The sequence below is a fragment of the Cryptomeria japonica genome, chromosome 10 (genome assembly GCF_030272615.1).
Source record: "Cryptomeria japonica chromosome 10, Sugi_1.0, whole genome shotgun sequence".
Lineage (NCBI taxonomy): Eukaryota > Viridiplantae > Streptophyta > Pinopsida > Cupressales > Cupressaceae > Cryptomeria > Cryptomeria japonica.
The window spans coordinates 574,184,005-574,201,725 of NC_081414.1; the positions used below are offsets into that span (position 1 = coordinate 574,184,005).

The window sequence follows — 17,721 nt, forward strand, 5'->3', positions numbered from 1 at the left end:
TTCCCATGGAACACTGATTTTAACCTTAATCAATGTTTATTAATTATTATTTAATATACAGTTGTGTAACAGGTTGGATAAACCATAGAAACGAGATTCAGACTCGGCGCGGACTCGGCAAGGCTGACCCGAATCGGGACTCGGCAAAAAACTTGTCAAGACTCTGCAAAAAACCAGTTTCTAGTGAGTGTTGCCCAGAGTGAGTTCCTAGAGAGTCCCAAAACCCTGAGACTCGGCTAGGGTCACTCGGCTAGGGACTTGCCAGGACTCTCCGAGTCCTGGAACTGTGGGATAAACAAAACTATCAGTAAGAAATACCAATTTTTGCACCTGTTGTAATGAACAGGTTCAAATTGGCCAAACATTGTAGCTCTCTTTAGCATTTTCTAGGGCATAGTTTTATGCTAATTAGCTCTCCTATTAAGGTCAGTCATACAGCAGGTGCCCAATATCAGCTCACACTTATCAGTGTGAGAATTGAGTGGCATAGCTGAAGATTTGAATTTTTTTGCATTTAGTAATATTATCCATGCTACTGTAACATTACGTATTTGACTTGCAAACACAGTACTGGATAGCAGTTGACAGGATTGGAGTTTGACTTAATCCTTGTCAGCAGTTAGAATTAGTAGGTCCGTCAGTTAAAGTTAGGTGACTGGGTCTTCCTTTAAAGGGGTTGACTTAGCCAGTTTAATAGTTGCTGTTTAAATAAGGTGGTCACTTCATTTATGTTATTCCCATGGCTGGGTGTAGTTGCAGCCCCATTAGTTAATGAGATAATAACTGGTCGGTTAACTGCCAGAAATTGTGGAGAGATATGTTCAATCAATTCTAGTTAGATACCCCCAATATAGGAATTAATTTCCATTAACTTTGGATGGCTGGAGTCAAGAGGATATGTAGGCAGTGTTGGGAAGAGGAAGGATATTCATTGATCAGTACAGCACAAGCAAATTTGATTCTGTTTCAAAAGTTGGACACTGCTACGGCAGTAGGTTTGTTCGAGATGAAACTCTTAGGCTCCTTTAGAATGACATCTCATCAGGATGGAAACCCTTTAAGATACACGTCATTACAGGGCTGCAACAAGGTCTTTCAGGGCACTCAGTTATACCAGGCAACAGCAAGGAATATGTGGAGAGGCGTGACTATAAGCAATTTAAATCATAGAAGCAAAAATCTCCAAAAAATCCCGATTTTACCTGATTTTTTTTGAATTGGTCCTGCGGACAATTTCCACCATCCCTCCCCCAAAATATCATGTCTTTTTAAAAACTGTTGATTGCATTTTCAACATTTTTTCACGTTTATATCACATTTAAATTGTCTGAAACCTTAATCAATCTCCCACCAATCTGTGAAACCCTCAAAACCTGTGAAATGGCAAAATATTTTATGAATAACGTAGCTGTGTGATATTTTTAAGGCACGACTACTAATGGGAGCTCGTTGGGACATTTATATTAGGCGTAACTATTTGCAAACTTGCAGGGAGTTGGGAGGTGATGCCTTTGAGTTGAAGGTAGACAATTTTTTGTGGTAAAACTGCTGCAAACACATTCTATAACTTCACACCATATAAATTGTATTTACACAAAATTCAACCAGTGCATGCAAATAGATGAATAATTTGTTAAATAAAATTTTCATTGTGCACACCACAAGGATCTTTCAATTTAAATTAACAAGATAAAAACCATTAAATCTGTTTTATTTTGGTGGGGTTTTGTTGATGGTGTTTGTATGCACTATGAGATGCAGAATAAAATACCAAATGCACTCTATCCTCTCTTGAATAAAGACTTCTCAAATGCTGAAGATTTGCAAAAGGATCGCATGAGATGACTCCAAGGTTCTCGATGTTAGGTTGTAACATGTTGGATAGCTTCAATGGTATGATGTGATTTGCTGTACTTGCGAGGCGACTTATGTAGTATCTTGATTCAATCTCAATGGTATGACATTCTTCAAATGATGTTGCAATATCGCTCTTTCTACTTCTACTGATTGTTGATGTGAAAAAAAATGAAAAAGGAGTAGGGTTTAGGAATGCTATTGTAAACTAAGAATGCAAGATGATGGGCAATCTCAAGTAAGCTCAACTAAGCTTTGCTTTAACATCTTATGAACATCTCCACAGCGCTAGTGCAATCTTCTAAGGATGGCTTGGTGATTTTCAAATCACTACCTCAAACATAGACACCTTCAAAATGAAGCATGTCAACAATGAATAGTGATTGAAGTCAAGCTTAGGCTGAATGATTCCAGTTGACCACACAAGGCGAGTATGCAATCAACAAACTACTAGTGGTATGGATAATAGAGATTCACTATCAATCATGCACATGTATTTTCACTCATCTAAAATACTCATGGAGTGGCATAGACTCTATTTATGCAGATCGGGAACTATAGTTTTTATTGATCGGCATCTCGATCGGAAATGAAGACTCCTCTTGATCGGAATAGTTCCAGTGGTTCATCGAGTCCGGTCTTCTGGAGCATAAATGTTATCTACTGGTAGGTGGTCGAGTCGATTATAGATAGTTGACCCGATGGCCGGGGCAGCCGAGCTCCAAAGTAAATTCTATTCTAATTTTTTGTGTTTTTTTTTCAATTATAAACTCTCACAAAAGGAATGAAGAAACTAGCAAATGCTCCAAAACTCAATAAGTCACCAACACTTCAATGATTTTATTAATTTCTGAAACATCAAGCAACAATTCTTCAGAGTCTTTTGATTGATCTTCTCTCTAATTTCTGCTTGTGATCTCAAAAATTTAATCTCTCCTAATGAGATACAAATGAAATGAGCTGAGCTTATATAGAGCTCTCAATTACAATGGATGGCCAAGATTAAATCATTATCAAGGGCCCAAATTTTGCCACCTATACCCTAATTAGGGTTTGTTACAACAAAATACCTAACTTATTGCAAAACATCAAATGACAGCCAATGGGAATATGGCATCCATTTGGCACAAAATACGAAGAAAAATCCTCCAATAGGAAAATTGATTTACACATAAGATCATAACAAACTTTCTTCTAGAATCTTGTTGTCCTTATCCTTTTCTCTTTTTGCAAATTCAACAAATCTGGACGTCATAGATTCTATCTTGGTTATTGGGACTGAAGGTAGGTTCTTCAGTTGGTCTTTTAGGTAACTGACTTCATCCAAGCTCGAAGTGAAAGTTGTCTCCCAATCTGGTACAAAGTCTCTTGTCTTGCTAGCAAGTACGGTGAATGAATGGATAACATCTAGCTGTTTCTCAGAAGGTGCTTCATTTGGTTCAAGGAAGATAATCTTCACTTTCTCCATCGATTCTTTGGCAACAATGTCAATTCCTTCATTCTTTCCTTTCTCAAGAATAATCTCAGCCACTTCCAAGATCTTATCATGTATTCAATTGATTGCTTGATCCACCAGGGTGCATCCACCGCTAATGTTCTTGAATATAAGCCTCCTCATGCGAAGCAAGTTACTCCACTGCTGAAAATCAAGTGACTGCCCATCTTTTAGTATCCCTTCGCTTATCAGTGTATACCTTGATGTAGCCTTCATTGCTTGCAATATAGGTATGGTGAAGTCTCTGGTGTAGATAAAAGTATCATATGCCACTTTAAGTGCTTGAGTTCTCTCAAGGATTGCCATAGCTCTGTCAAATATCTTCACTAATTCCCTTATGAATGTCTTTGCTCTTCTATATGTCTTAGTAACCCAAGCATCCATCAGTTGTGCTGATGCCTTTATCGTTTCAAAATCATCAACTGCATCTGGAGGAGGTAATGGTGATAATGAGGTTGATGGATCATGTTGCCTTAGCGGAAATTTGAGTTGCTTGAGGTAACCTCTCAATATACTTGTAATGTCCCCACTTTGAAATATAATTTAATAATAAATGATAATATAAAATAAAAATACAAAAAAATAAAAATATAAAAGAATATAATTAAGATTTGATTAAAGTTAATGAATCCTCAAAAGGCATGAAATGATAAGTTGTGACTCCCCCAAATATGAGGTATAAAAGGGAGGAGGGAACTCATTTGAAGAGGGGATAATTGGGGAATAAGAAGTGCAGATCTGATTGTGAAAGGTTGTGTCCCTTTCAAAGGGCAGAAATAATGAAGAGTTGCACGCTTTCAAAGGGTGTGTCTCTCGCCAAAGGGCATACATGATGAAGAGGTGTGACCTCTCCCTCACATTGAGAGATATAAAGGAAAGGAAGCAAAAGCATCCAGTGACAGCACCATGGATTAGATCAGATCAGAACTGTCCTTGTTCTTGGTGGTATGCATGGGGATGTGTTTAATAAGTATGCTTAATATCTGAAGTCTGATAATGTTCTTATGCAGAATAAATAGTAATATTAATATGGACTACAATATGTATGACAGTCATACTTAATTTCATATATATTCATAATACATAAGAAATTAGTATACTTATAGTCTAAATCATGTTATTATTGTCAATATTTAAGAAGATGGGAATAAGATGTTCCAAAGAGGGGTAGTCTAAATCCAAGCAATAGGTTAAGTCCCAAGATAGGGTGGGGATCTGTTGTGACGTTTTCACACATCGCCCCATTGCAAATGGGGACCCCTGCTTTTTGCTTTCTAGGGTTTGTTTTTTAGGTCTTTTAGGGTTTTGTTTGTTAGCCTTTGCACTTTCGAGTGTCGCCAAGGGGATCACTTGGATAGCAGGTTCTACTGAAGTGAGGTCAAGTTGATAAGTGATGAAGTTTGAAAGTCCTGATCCTGAAATTTGGCTAAGTCTGGAAGTCTTGAACCTGAAATTTGGCTAAGTCTGAAAGTCCTGATCCTGAAATTTGGCTAAGTCTGGAATGTCCCGATCCTGAAATTTGACTAAGTCTGGAAACTGAAAAACCTCCAAAAACTAGATTTTGCAATATAACTCCTGGAGGTCTGAAACCACTCTCAAACATCCTGAAAGTATATATGGAATATAACTTAAAGTATAAGAATTTCTTCTTTCTTATACTTAAATGCTATATTCCATAAAATTATCCTGACAGAGAGTTCAAAAATTCAAAAATTGCTCCTGACCCTCAGAGAGGGCCCACAACGAGATTTTGATTCACTTCATTTTGCAATGGAAAAGGACTAAGTTTTGAGCATGAAAGGGAAATAAATGACTTTCTCCACCCGCCTGAAGAAGTTTTGACTTGAAATAATAAAGGACCTTGTTGAAAACATAAAAATCGCTCCTGACCCTCAGAGAGGGTCCACAGCGAGAAATCCTAAGGGTCATTGCTAGCCTTATTTGGTCGATTTGAGAGGTCAAAAGCGTGGTGAAGGATAGAATGAGCACAATGAAGTATCCAGACTTGATCAAAGATGATAAATTGAAGGAGTTTTGCCCAGGAAAGGTAAAATCGCTCCTGACCCTCATAGAGGGCCCACAGCGATTTTCTTTGTGTGCACATTTTTGGACCTTTCTTGGACATGATTTTTTATTCATAGCAAAGAACAAGACGATATCTCCCTTGGCAAAGTGATTTTTAGATGAAAAGTGAAACATTTTGGTCCAAGTAGCAAAAATCGCTCCTGACCCTCAGAGAGGGTCCATAGCGAGATTTTCAAATATGCATTATTCTTGCAAGATTAAAGTGATTTTATGATTGGAAGGGATGAAGGAAAGCATGTTCTATCCGTTGAATATAATTTGGAGGATCGACACAAGAAGAAATCAACCTAAAATTCAAAAATCGCTCCTGACCCTCATTGAAGGCCCATAGCGAAAAATCACTCCGGATCCTCAGAGAGGGCCCACAGTGAGAAGCCTAAAATGGGAATTTTTCACCCAAGTTTGAGGAAAGCTAAGGTTAGGCATGGGTTTGAAATGATGTCTGAAAAGCCTTGAAGTGAAAAGAAATCGTTGAGAATCAAATTTTTGAAGGCAATTACAAAAATTGCTCCGGACCCTCAGAGAGGGCCCATAGCGATTTTCTAGTTTTCTCTCCTTTGTTTGAAGAATTGAGACAAAATCTTGCTTGGACAGGAGGAGGACGTGATATGTTATGCCTTAGAGGTGATTTGAAGATTAAAAGATAAAGGAATTTGCCTAGAACCAAAAAATTGCTCCGGACCCTCACTGAAGGCCCACAGCGAGATTTTCAAAAAATGCATGTTTTCTTCAAAATGGTGCTAAGGCAAGGTTAGGATAAGGGGAAGAAACCTCCAAAAGCGTGATGAATATTATTTTGCCGTTGAAACTTGATGATTTTGGTCAGAAAATGAAAAGTCGCTCCAGACCCTCAGTGAAGGCCCACAGCGAAAAAATCGATCCAGACCCTCAGAGAGAGCCCATAGCGATATTGTTGAAAATCCTCATTTTACCTTGCAACAACAAAGCAAATTTGGATGGAGTGGATAAAGGAAGGATGTTGCTTAGTGATGAATGAAGTTTCAATGAAAAATGGTGGATAATCAAGCCTAAAATCAAAAAATCGCTCCTGACCCTCAGAGAGGGCCCATGGCGATTTTTCAGGATCCTCTCCTTTGTTTGAGGAATTGAGACCAGATCTTGTGTAGATAGGAAGAAGAGACTATATTTTATGTCTTGGAAGCAATTTGGAATCCAAAAGATGAAGGATTAAGAGCAAGATTGAAAAATCGCTCCTGACCTTCATTGAAGGTCCAGGGCGAAATTGGTGATATCCTTCTTTTTTTTATTGAGCGTTGATATTCCTTAAAATTCACCAAGTTGCTAACTTTGAGGCCTTTGGAAAGGCTAAATCAAATTCGCATTAAATTAAAGGCATTTTAATTTAATAAATTAATTTTTAGGCCTTGAAATAATAAAAAATCCACTTTGGAGGCATTAAAATTAATTTTCAAATTTTAAATGAAGGTGAGCGCTCAAATACATTTATTTGCTTTTACAAGCAAGTCGGCCTTCTTTTGAGGGGGATTTTATTTCATTTTCATTTCTTTTTGTCAAGTCGGCCTCAACAGGAATCAAGGTGAGCGCTCTATATATGGGTGATGCTTTGTTCAAGTTTAATCATTCATTCATCCTTTCCTAAGTGCGAAATTGGAGAGCTATTTGAGGAGCGAAATCCATTCTACTAAGTGTTGAAGATCAAAGAGGGTGGAGTCTATTCTTTTTGAAGCTAGAGGAGGCGCAATTCATCCAAGGGAGAATTTTGATTTAAATTTTGCCTAGCAAAATCCTTTTTTTGCATCATTTCTTAGAGTTTAATACTCAAGAGGAGGTATGGCGAAACTATCCTAGCATCCTTGTTCAAGGTTTGATTTTCGGGCACTTTTTTTAGAAAAGTCCAAATATTGCATGGTTAATTAGGAAATGATAACTCTAGATTTATCATGAAGTTTCCTAATTAAAATCTTAAATCTTCCTTTTGAATCCTAATTTCTAGACTTCAAGATATATTACTAATTTTGAAATGTTGTGTAGGTATCAAGATGGCGACTCCAAAGCCCGGAGGATCTACAAGTCGGCAGGTTCTCATCAAAGACGATCAAGCAAGGATAAGGGTGACCTCCTCCAGTCTAGCATCGACAAGATGACCTTCTTCGGTCAAGCATCATCAGGAATAACTTCTTCCAATCCAGCATTCCAAGGCGAGGTACATCAATCATCCTGCACATCAAAGACAAAAGAAGTTAGAGCAAGGGTTCGTTGAAGAAGCAAATAGTTTCAGAAGAGTTAATTAAAGCTAGCTTCTCAGCAACATCAAATTAGCATCAACCAAGTGTCAGACGAGGTGGCATCCCAGTCATCACTTCTGCAGTCGGATTGGTCCACCTCAGCATGTCCAGATTCAATGTACCTAACTTACGGAAGGTGGCACAAACTTCGATGTACCTACCCCAGCTATCTATTGGTCGAATTTTCCAGAGAAGACATGTGTCCTAAAGATATAATTTTATCATTGGTCAAGCATTAAATGTTATGTAATGGTTGTAACAAACCCTAATTAGGGTTTTCATTATTGAATCTTGGCCATTGATCTCAAATTGATCTTAGCCATCGAATTGTATTGTGGGCACTATATAAGCCTCGACTCTTCATTTTGTAAAGGCAGTTAGAGAGAAGACAGTTAGAGAGTAGTTAGAATAGTGAATTAGTTAGTTGATAGAATCGCAATTAGAGTAGAGTAGAGAGAGAAGGCAAAGATTGTTGCCAAGATGTTGTTGTAAAAGACTTGTAAAGCTTCATTGAAGAAATGGTGAAATTTATGGGTCGATTCGACAATTTGCATGGTCTCTATACTTCTCATATTTGATTTCATGTTATTAGATGAGTGGAAGAAATGTGCTTGATTGATGGTGAAATTCGTATATCCATACTACTAGCAGTTTGTTGATTGCAGACTTGCCTTGTGTAGTCAACTGGAATCATTCAGCTTAAGCTTAACTTCAATTGTCGCTTCTTCATTGATATGCATTAGCCTGATGGTGTCTATGCCTGTAGTGATGATCTGAACATCATAAAGCTTTCCTTCAAAGATCGCACTAACCTTGGGGAGATGGTCCTGGGATGTCAAAACAAGATTTAGTTAGAATTTCATCAAAGATCAATCATTGCTCCTACATTCTTAGTATCAGAGTTAGATCCTTTTCTCACCCTCGTCCTTTTTTCCTTTTTTCAAATCAAAGCTAGTAAAAACTTGTGTTCCAGTAATATTCAAAGCAAATCAGACGTTCAGTTATCAAGTGTAAGTCCCCTTGTGATTCCAGCAAATCACATCATACCACAGAGAGCTTATCCACATGTAGAGATCCTACAACAAAGAACCTTGAAGTCATCCCGATTGATCCTTTTCGCGACATCTTCAGCATTCAGAGGCTTTATTCAAGAGAGGATAAGGTACCTTTAGGCATTTTATTCTGTGTTTGGTTGTGTACAAAATACACGTCAACAGGATCAACGACCCATAAGCCTTGAGGGTATAGACCCAAGGTAGGTAAGGGCTTGGATCTGTAAACTTTGAGGGAACCTATTGTATTTGGTCTCTAAGTGCTTTGGTAACATACATAGACCCTTCTCCCTTAAAATTGAAGTAGTAGCAGGGTCTAATAAATCATGTATTACGAATTATGAATAATTAAATAAATCATCTAATTAGGAAAATAAATAAGCACTTGTTAATAACTAATAAGATGAAGAATATCAATGAGTGGCTTCATGATTAGTCTCTCAATCAATTTCAGTATATTGAAATAGATTAATTATGTTAATCAGGTAGGGGACATTACAATACTATTCTCCTTCTCTAACTTGTTATTCTTCTCTACTTCCATCTTGAGCATGTCATGGACTATCTTCACTGTGTCATTCATATCTTCCAATGCCTGATCAGTGGTGGGAGGACCTAGATTGATTGTCTCCAAATCATATTCTTCAACTATAATCACATCTTCGGGTTTGTCTACCCTTGGAATGGTAATTTGTATTATCCTAGATCCTTCTTCATCTCTTGTCATCTTTGACATCCTGGTGGCTGTTTTCTTCTCATGTTCTTGATTTCTATCCAAGTAGCTACCTAGATCAAAATCATCTTGTTCCTCTTCTATAACCACGTTCTTTGATAACCTCTCTCTTAACCATGTAGGTATAGCCGGTCTCTCTTCCCCAACCCGTATCTCATTTACTTGCTGTTCTTCTCGTCGAGGAGATGTGACTTCTTGTTCTTCATCTTCAATGTTCAAATATGTGTCATTGCCTACTTTGTCATTGGTTGGCCTAGGTGAGGCTATCTTGTCTTGGACCACTTGTTGTTTTCCTCTATAATTCATTCCATGATCGACGCCCGTTCCAACTGCTGGATTCATTTCTACTTGGTGTACAAATGAGGTACTGGTAGAAGGGCGAGGTGCTTGACTTGACTTGTGTTTCTTCTTTGGATGCTGTTCTACATTGTCTTCCTTTTGCTTGGATCCCTCAGAGTGAGATGAATGAGTGGCACTTTCATTCTGATTTTCGCTTTCCATCTCTTCGTCATAAGACTACTTCTCCCATCATTTGGAATGTTGCATGAATGCCTTTGTCTTTCAATATATAGGTTTGTGCTTCTTGCCATCGCTTTGTGTTGGATAGGATCAGTTTCAACAAGTCCTTCAAATCTATGTTTTCTACATCTATCCAATTGACTTTCACTTCTTTGTTTTTTTGTTTCTCATATACTAGTAGAAGATGCTTTCCATTGCCCTTTGTATGTTGAAAATATTGGTTACTCTGATAATGTCAATGGGTAGCCTTGAACACATTTTCCTTCTTATCTCCAAATCATCTTGTGCATTTATGAAATGATCTTCTAATTGTAACTTGTGCTTGTGCTTCCTTCCAGTAATCTTCTAGATGTTGCCGTAGGGATCAAAATTATCCCTAGGAGAATATGGCATTAGGAGGAATGATTTCAACTCTTCATCTAGCTTTTGTGCTGCTTGCAAGGATGGGCATACCTCCAAGGATCGTCCTAATGAAATAGGAAATGAAATCTTCGTCTTCAATTTGTTCTTCTATACTTTGGTGTATGCCATTAGTTGCCTCACCAATTCAAGCAATATCAGTTTGTCAGTAGGCTATCTTGGTAGCATAAGAGGCCGACAAGAGCATTCTTGAACTCTTATGTAGGTGAACTTAGAAAATTGAATGAACCATGCACTGAACTTTTCTGCTAACTCTTTTGCTTCTATGAATAACCTCTGATGAATGCCTCCTTGTAATGCCCTCGTGAATGCATCATTCACTCTCTTGTAGTGTGCTTTGTTAAGGTAATGCAACAGGGTGTAAGATTCACATGCTCTTAATTGCCTTGATCTTGTACCAATTGGACCTCTGTATGTTAATCCTGCATATTCACAAGCCTTGGCGAGCGAATAAATGACATATGAACCCATGTAGAATGTCCTTGTCCGCTCTAGCCTCTTGAGCTGTACATCAATGTTGTTGCTGATAATCCTTGCCCATTTGATTGTTTCTTTTCTCATCGAAATGACTTCCACGAAGTAGAACATCCATGTCTGAACTAGAAGGCCTGTGGAATCCCGAAGACTCGACTAATAAGCATGATCAACTCTCCAAACTCTTCCTTGAAGTCAATCCTATGGAGCTTGCCCGAAAGCTTAGATTGATGGATCTACTCTTGAGTACCCAATACTTGTTGATTATCTCTTGGCATTTGTCGGGATCAACATCATAGACTACCTTTGCGGCATCCTTGCTTTGATATACCATGTTGTTGAATTCTGGTATGTGGAAAGCCTCGCTGATTGCATCTTTGGAAAGGTAGGCGAGCTCTCTTCCATCTGGTGCTACTATCATTCTCTTGCTTGGATCATAGTGCTTAGCACATTCCACAATGAGTTCATTGCACTGCACTGCCTAAGGGAAGCCTGCTGCCTTCACAATGGCACTGTCCATCATCGCCTTGGGAGTATCCTGTCGGTTTGGTAGTGTATAATGGGCCTTGAAACTTGTTCATGTCAATCTGACCTAGGTTGAGATCTCCCACGCAGCCCCAAAATGATGTTATTTTGGACTCCACTATGACATTCTTCAAATCCTCCCAGATGAGGGCTTGCCTTGCTCCAGCTATCCTTCACCTGTGACAGATGCTTAAGTTACTTTTGTGAAATGATACTTGATTTGCAAACAAAACCAAATGACCTAGGACAAGATCTAACGCTAGGGTGACAACTCTAACCCTTAACATAAAAATGATCATTCTTACTAGTAATGAATCTCTGTAAATAATCAAAAGATGTTCAAACGTTCATTAAGGAGTTATTTATGACTGAAATTGGTGAATTACAAAATACACTAGCCTTAAAATAAGATCTGATTTGACAAAACTAAGCTGTCTCAGACTTGCAAACTAATCTAAAATGGGCTGGTAACTTCAATTTGATTGATGACTTGGCAAAATTGCACTTTATCAAGGCAATGCCTTTGTAGAATTGATAATCTCCCTTTGCTTGTTGATCAATGATTAGATCACCGTCGCTGATAAATGCAATATCGCTCCCCTTGATGACAGGTTCACCGTTTGGAAAAGTCAACTCACTGTGGGAGATGAACAAATTTGACGCCTCAGTAGTTTCATCTTTTGCTTTGATAAAAATATCTGATCAACAAAGAATGAATTTGTAAAAATGAATTCGCCTCTCTATCAATGATAAATTAGACTGATATGTATGATCAAATCGCTGTCCTAAGATATCAGATTTGCTGTTCAAAATGAAGTTAATTCTCTGGTCAAAATAAGATGAATTCGCTGTAGCTTAGGATAATCGTTCTTCACCTTAAGGAATCGTTGCTAATGGATGCGATGATTTCCACAGTTACAATGGCTCTGCCTTGGGAGATAATTCGATGTACAATTACGCCTGGTCTTGATCAAGATTGTGGTCAACAATAAATGAATTCGCTGATGTTGCATTTGAAGATTGGATCGCTGCTCTTTATCTTTAAAGGTGATATAGATCAAATGAAATGATCAATAAAAAATCGCTAGCAATACCTCATCACAGGCCGCCAGATAACTTCCATTTAATATGATGCATTTAAAACAATGAGGCATCCTGGTTGCATTCATTCAATGTTGCATAGCTATCAATTTCGATTTTAAATGAGACCGCCTTATTCAAAATTGTGGTATCCATTCGATACAAATCGCTTTTCTAAATTGAACATCTTGCAATAAATTCATAAATGAAGATGTCATTTATTGAATGAGGCTCGATTAATGCAAATGTAGGAAACTTCGAACTTTAAAACCCAATTCCAAAATGCAAATGCGCTGCAACCATTTGTAAATGCAATCAGCATGTATTGAATGTGCTGTAATCATCATTTATAGCCTGCATCTAGAACTTAAAAATTCGAATTAAATGAAAACAACCGGCTATATCAGATCAAATGTCTTGCATTGATCCAATTAAGTCATGGTTGCCAAGTTTTTAAATGCTTTCCTCTCAGATGTCCATTTATTTAACACATCACATTCATTTTTGAAATCATTCTTGAGTTTTGAAACTTTCATCGAATGTGCTATGTATGGACAATATGGTGGTGTGAAGGTCTAATCTTGAAAAGGTGCTATCTATTCATGCCACGCACGATGTGAAGTTACCAAATCAATGCCATGCCTTGCACATACATCATCATCTTTGTTCATTGCATTCATCAAATGAATCACATCGTTTTGAAGTTCAAGGCGGCATCATCTCTCTTCACCTTAAGCGAACTTGGCTTACTAGGAGAAATCGCTCCTCTCACAGATCATCACAGTCAAAGGACTAGGCGTTCTAGCCTAGATCGGGTGGGTTTCGTCAAAGGACAAGGCATTCTATGACTGTTTGGTCAAAGGACGAGGCTTTCTAGGCTAGAACAGGTGGGTTTGGTCAAAGGACGAGGCGTTCTAGCTTAGAACAGGTGGGTTTGGTCAAAGGATGAGGTGTTCTAGCCTAGATTGGGTGTTCCTAGCCTAGAACAGCTTGATTTCAATGCCTTAGCTGAATTTTGAATTTAAAAGGTGAATCGCCCAAGCTCACTTCATGATGATTTATTCTAAAAGAAGACGCACAGCTATTCTAATTTAAAACTAAAACAAAAGCAAAGAGGGGTCCCTATTTGTGATGGGGCGATGTGTGATTTGGTCACAACAGATTCCCACCCAAAGAGAGAGTATTTTATTGTTATGATAGATGAATGTGTTGCAGATATGGTAACAGTGTGTTGTCATTGATGTCAACCCATGATATCCTATGACATGACTAAGGGGGAGGCTAGTGCAGTTATGGTATCCACTTGTTATCATTAATACCAACCCATAATGGGGCAGTTAAGCTTTGCAATGTTGTGGAGGACACGGAGTAAGTATCAATAGCACACAGTTGTACCTTATCTTCTGATGTTCATATCTATACTGTGTATCAAGTGCATATTTGATGTGTCAATGTTTTGATGAGTTCTATGTTAAAGATAATCAATTTTGATGTCTAAGTCAGATGCGATAGTAACTACACATTTCTGAAGTGATTTGCAATGACCCACTGTCAGTTTGATGTATCTCACATAATGGCAAATTGTAGAAAAGTTGTCTAAGGCATTATCAATTTATCTTCTAAGGCAATGACATAATAATCTGGTCTGCATTCTCCCGCATGGCAAGATATTGCCTTGCAGTTTAGAAGTTAAGTTTGCTTTCAAGTCACATTCCCTTGCACAGAGAAATTTAGAATTGACTGTGTACTAGAATATACTAAGGCAGAGCAAAGGGTCCCAGAAGACAAGTTGGGATGCACTGCATTCCATGGTACCAAACGATAGGGTCAAGCAGTTTAGAGGACACGATCAGAGATGTCAAAGATATGTTCTATTCAAGCTTCAGATGTTTAGGTGTATCGCAAGTTCAGTTTTCAAAATGCCAAGTGATATAGTTGAACTGGTATGCTTTGTTTTCACCTGTACATAGCAGAGAGTTGTTCATTTCAGCTATATAAATCTATGTGGACTCTCCACATATTTCATAAGTGCTCAAGATTTGAAGTGCATGAAGTTTTTCCATGTTCTCGGTACTGCAAGAAGCTTAATGATGATCACCCTGGGTGACTAATGGCTAATGGGCTGTCAGGACATAGTTTTCATGCTTGTGCCATATTTCCTTGTGTTCGTGCCAATTTGAAAGTTTGCATTGAGATGTTTTTGGGCTCGGTTGAACCTTGTTTTGAAGTGCAACGTGTTATCTCTCTTGGCATATGTGATTTGTGGCTGATTGGTAGTGCACTACATGTTTCATTTACAACTGATCTAATTGATGTTTTGAATACTTGCGGATGGTATATCATGTGGCCAAATGGTAAAACAATTAATGTCTCCTCTACATGTTATCTTGAAGCCGATCTTATTGATGTTCTGAAGCCTGTAGAGGATATATAAATAGAAGATCAGGATATAGTTGAAAGGCATGAGTAAGAGTGTGTGAAGAATGAAAAAGGGTGAATGCAGGCAGTGTGTCAAAAGCAGTTGATGATAGAAAGCAAAACATTGTTGACCATCCAGTGGAATTGAGCCATCATAATTAGTCATACTTCAATCCAAAATTGTGTTTAAGTTGATACTTCCTTGAGTTGCTGCTCTAAACAAAAGTGTAATTCAGGGAGTTGTTGCTTCCTTGAGTTGTAGCCCTAAAACATAGTTGTACTCCTGTTTAACTTTATATTATTGTGAGGTTGGATTTAGATAGTAGATCTAAGTAGCTTTCTCATTGTGGTTTTTCCCTTGTTGGGTTTTCCATGTAAATCTGGTGTTATGGTTGTGTGCTTCTGTATTTTTCTTCTTGCAGTTAGTTAATTACATTTGATGAATTGTTGCTGATCAAATTGAAGAAATGTCTACGTACTGATTCATCCCCCCTCCCCCCCTCTCAATACTCTAGTGTGTTTCGACAAGGATCTTTCAATTTAAATTAACAAGATAAAAAACTTTAAATCTATTTTATTTTGGTGGGCTTTCCATCCAAAGAGATAATATTTTATTGTCATGATAGGTGAATGGCCTATATTCCAAGGTTACAGTTTAGCTCACTGTTTAAACTTCATATTTTGTGTGTACTTTATCATGGTTTAATTTTATCTATATTTAGACGCTAGGATTTATGTCAATATCGTCAATACACTGTCACACATGGTTAATTTTGTGCCTACTTTTTATCTACATTGAATGTTAAATCAATTTTTAGATGTGCACATCATAAGGATCTTTCTATATAAATTAACAAGATAAAAAATGTGAAATGCATTTTATTTTGGTAGGGCTTTCATCCAAAGAGATAGTATTAAACTATTATGATAGGTGAATGATCTACATTCCGAGGTTATATTTGAGATTGTTGTGTCTACTTCATATTTTATGCCTACTTTATCATGGTTTAATTTTGTGTCTACTTCTTATCTTGATTTTTCACAACTAAATTGTTATTGTGAAGATTGGTTGGTAATTAGGTCAAACAACATTGAATGGTCTATCTTTATCTACAGTGTTAGCCTTGTAAATTAGTTCTACAAAAAGAAATAAGCCATATTCCTGCCTAAGTGGCATGAATTTAATGCTAATTTAGGTATTCTGTCATATCGTTGCTTTGCTTGATGAATATGACAATGCTATAGTTTCATTTTTCTTACACAGTTTCATTACTAGAAGTGAAGAGGTAATGTTATGTGTAGATCATCTTTGTCTTCATAATATTTTATCCTTCTCTCAAGTTGTGGTACTAAACTCTTGGTTGCATAAAAACATCAGCCTGATGTTTATATATAACCTGGTATTGTACCAAGATGTCCAATCTTTGTGACATCAAAATCTTGGTCATTGTGATTTTGTATGCTTAGTTTGGTATATGCATATCTATCCTAAAATGTTTTTTCTGTCTATCTTCTACTTCTACTTTACATGAGTTAGTACTTCTACTAAATTTGAAGGTTTGGCTTAAAAGCAAAGTTTTTGAATGTGACTTGGTTTTGTATCTTGAATCTTTGAAGATGCATAACTCATGACCATTTGACTCTACCTGTTATGAGAAGTGGTTTCTCTTTTATCGATTGATTAAAATTTCATTTGAATGATATATTCTTTGAAGTTTTATACTTGATTTTTTTTTCCTTCTTTTGTCCTTTTGTCCTTCTAGGATGCAAACATGTTTATTGTAGTTGTTTTGAGGTCTTATTAAGCTTTTGAAGGTTTTAGAGTTTGTTAAAGCATTCTTTTGATATTAATAATAATTTGGGATGCAGTGTTGTAACATTTTACCATCCACTCACATATTGTCAAGTGAATGTTTTATTGTTAACTTAGCAATAACTTTATCACCTTCATAAAATACTTACCAAAGAATCATGTACTAACAAAGCTGCACTGCATTCTGCTATTCTAGACAAACTTTTCATTTGGACTGTTCATGGGATAACAAACTCTCTATTTAAGACATTTCATGGGCTAAACTTTCTATTTTATTTGCTCTCTCTATGCAATGGAAATGCCTTTAAATTTGAAAAACTGGTAGTTTTTGTCTCTTTTTAAACAATTTTTAAGTTTTTTTTTTTTAAATCTGATTTTTTCCCATTAAATCTTGGATCTTTTAAAAAAATCTTATACTTTAGTTTGCCCATTTTTCCTCCAAAAGATTTTTGCTGCTATGGTTTAAACTTTAATGTTTAAACTATTATATTGTGTTTTTTTAGTATCTATATTTAAAAAAAATATTTGTACATATAAATATTCACTGTTACATATTTAATGGGTTTATCCGTTGGGTGTAATTAGTTAAAAATATTTCAGTGGTATCAGAGTTGTGATCTTGCCAGCCTGTGATAAACAAAAAAATAATTGCCAAAAAAAAAACTTTCAAACTAGAAAAGAACCAAACCTTCTAGACTTTTGTAAATCATGTCAGCAAGTGTTAGGGTTATTAGAGTTTTAGCAAGTGACAGGGAAGATGCCAAATTAGGAAGAGAAGTGGGAATTTTTTGATGTATGAAATCCTTAAGGAATGGGCAACAACAGCTTGTTGAGCACATCATTCAAAATATACAAGGTAGGGAAACTAATCATGCTACTACGCCATCAGCCAATGATTCACAAGGGGCATCTCCACCTGTAGCCATGAATCCAAATATCCCATCAAAATCAGCTATAGGTATAGATCTACCCAAGGTCATGTTTTT

The 17,721-nt window shown here is 37.0% G+C and overlaps 1 protein-coding gene across 4 annotated transcripts in view; it reads left to right on the top strand.

Annotated features, from left to right (window-relative positions):
- Positions 1-17,721, top strand: part of LOC131042756 (WD repeat-containing protein ATCSA-1) — a 122,038-nt gene that overhangs the window by 37,494 nt on the left and 66,823 nt on the right. The gene's annotated exons all lie outside the window — the stretch shown is intronic.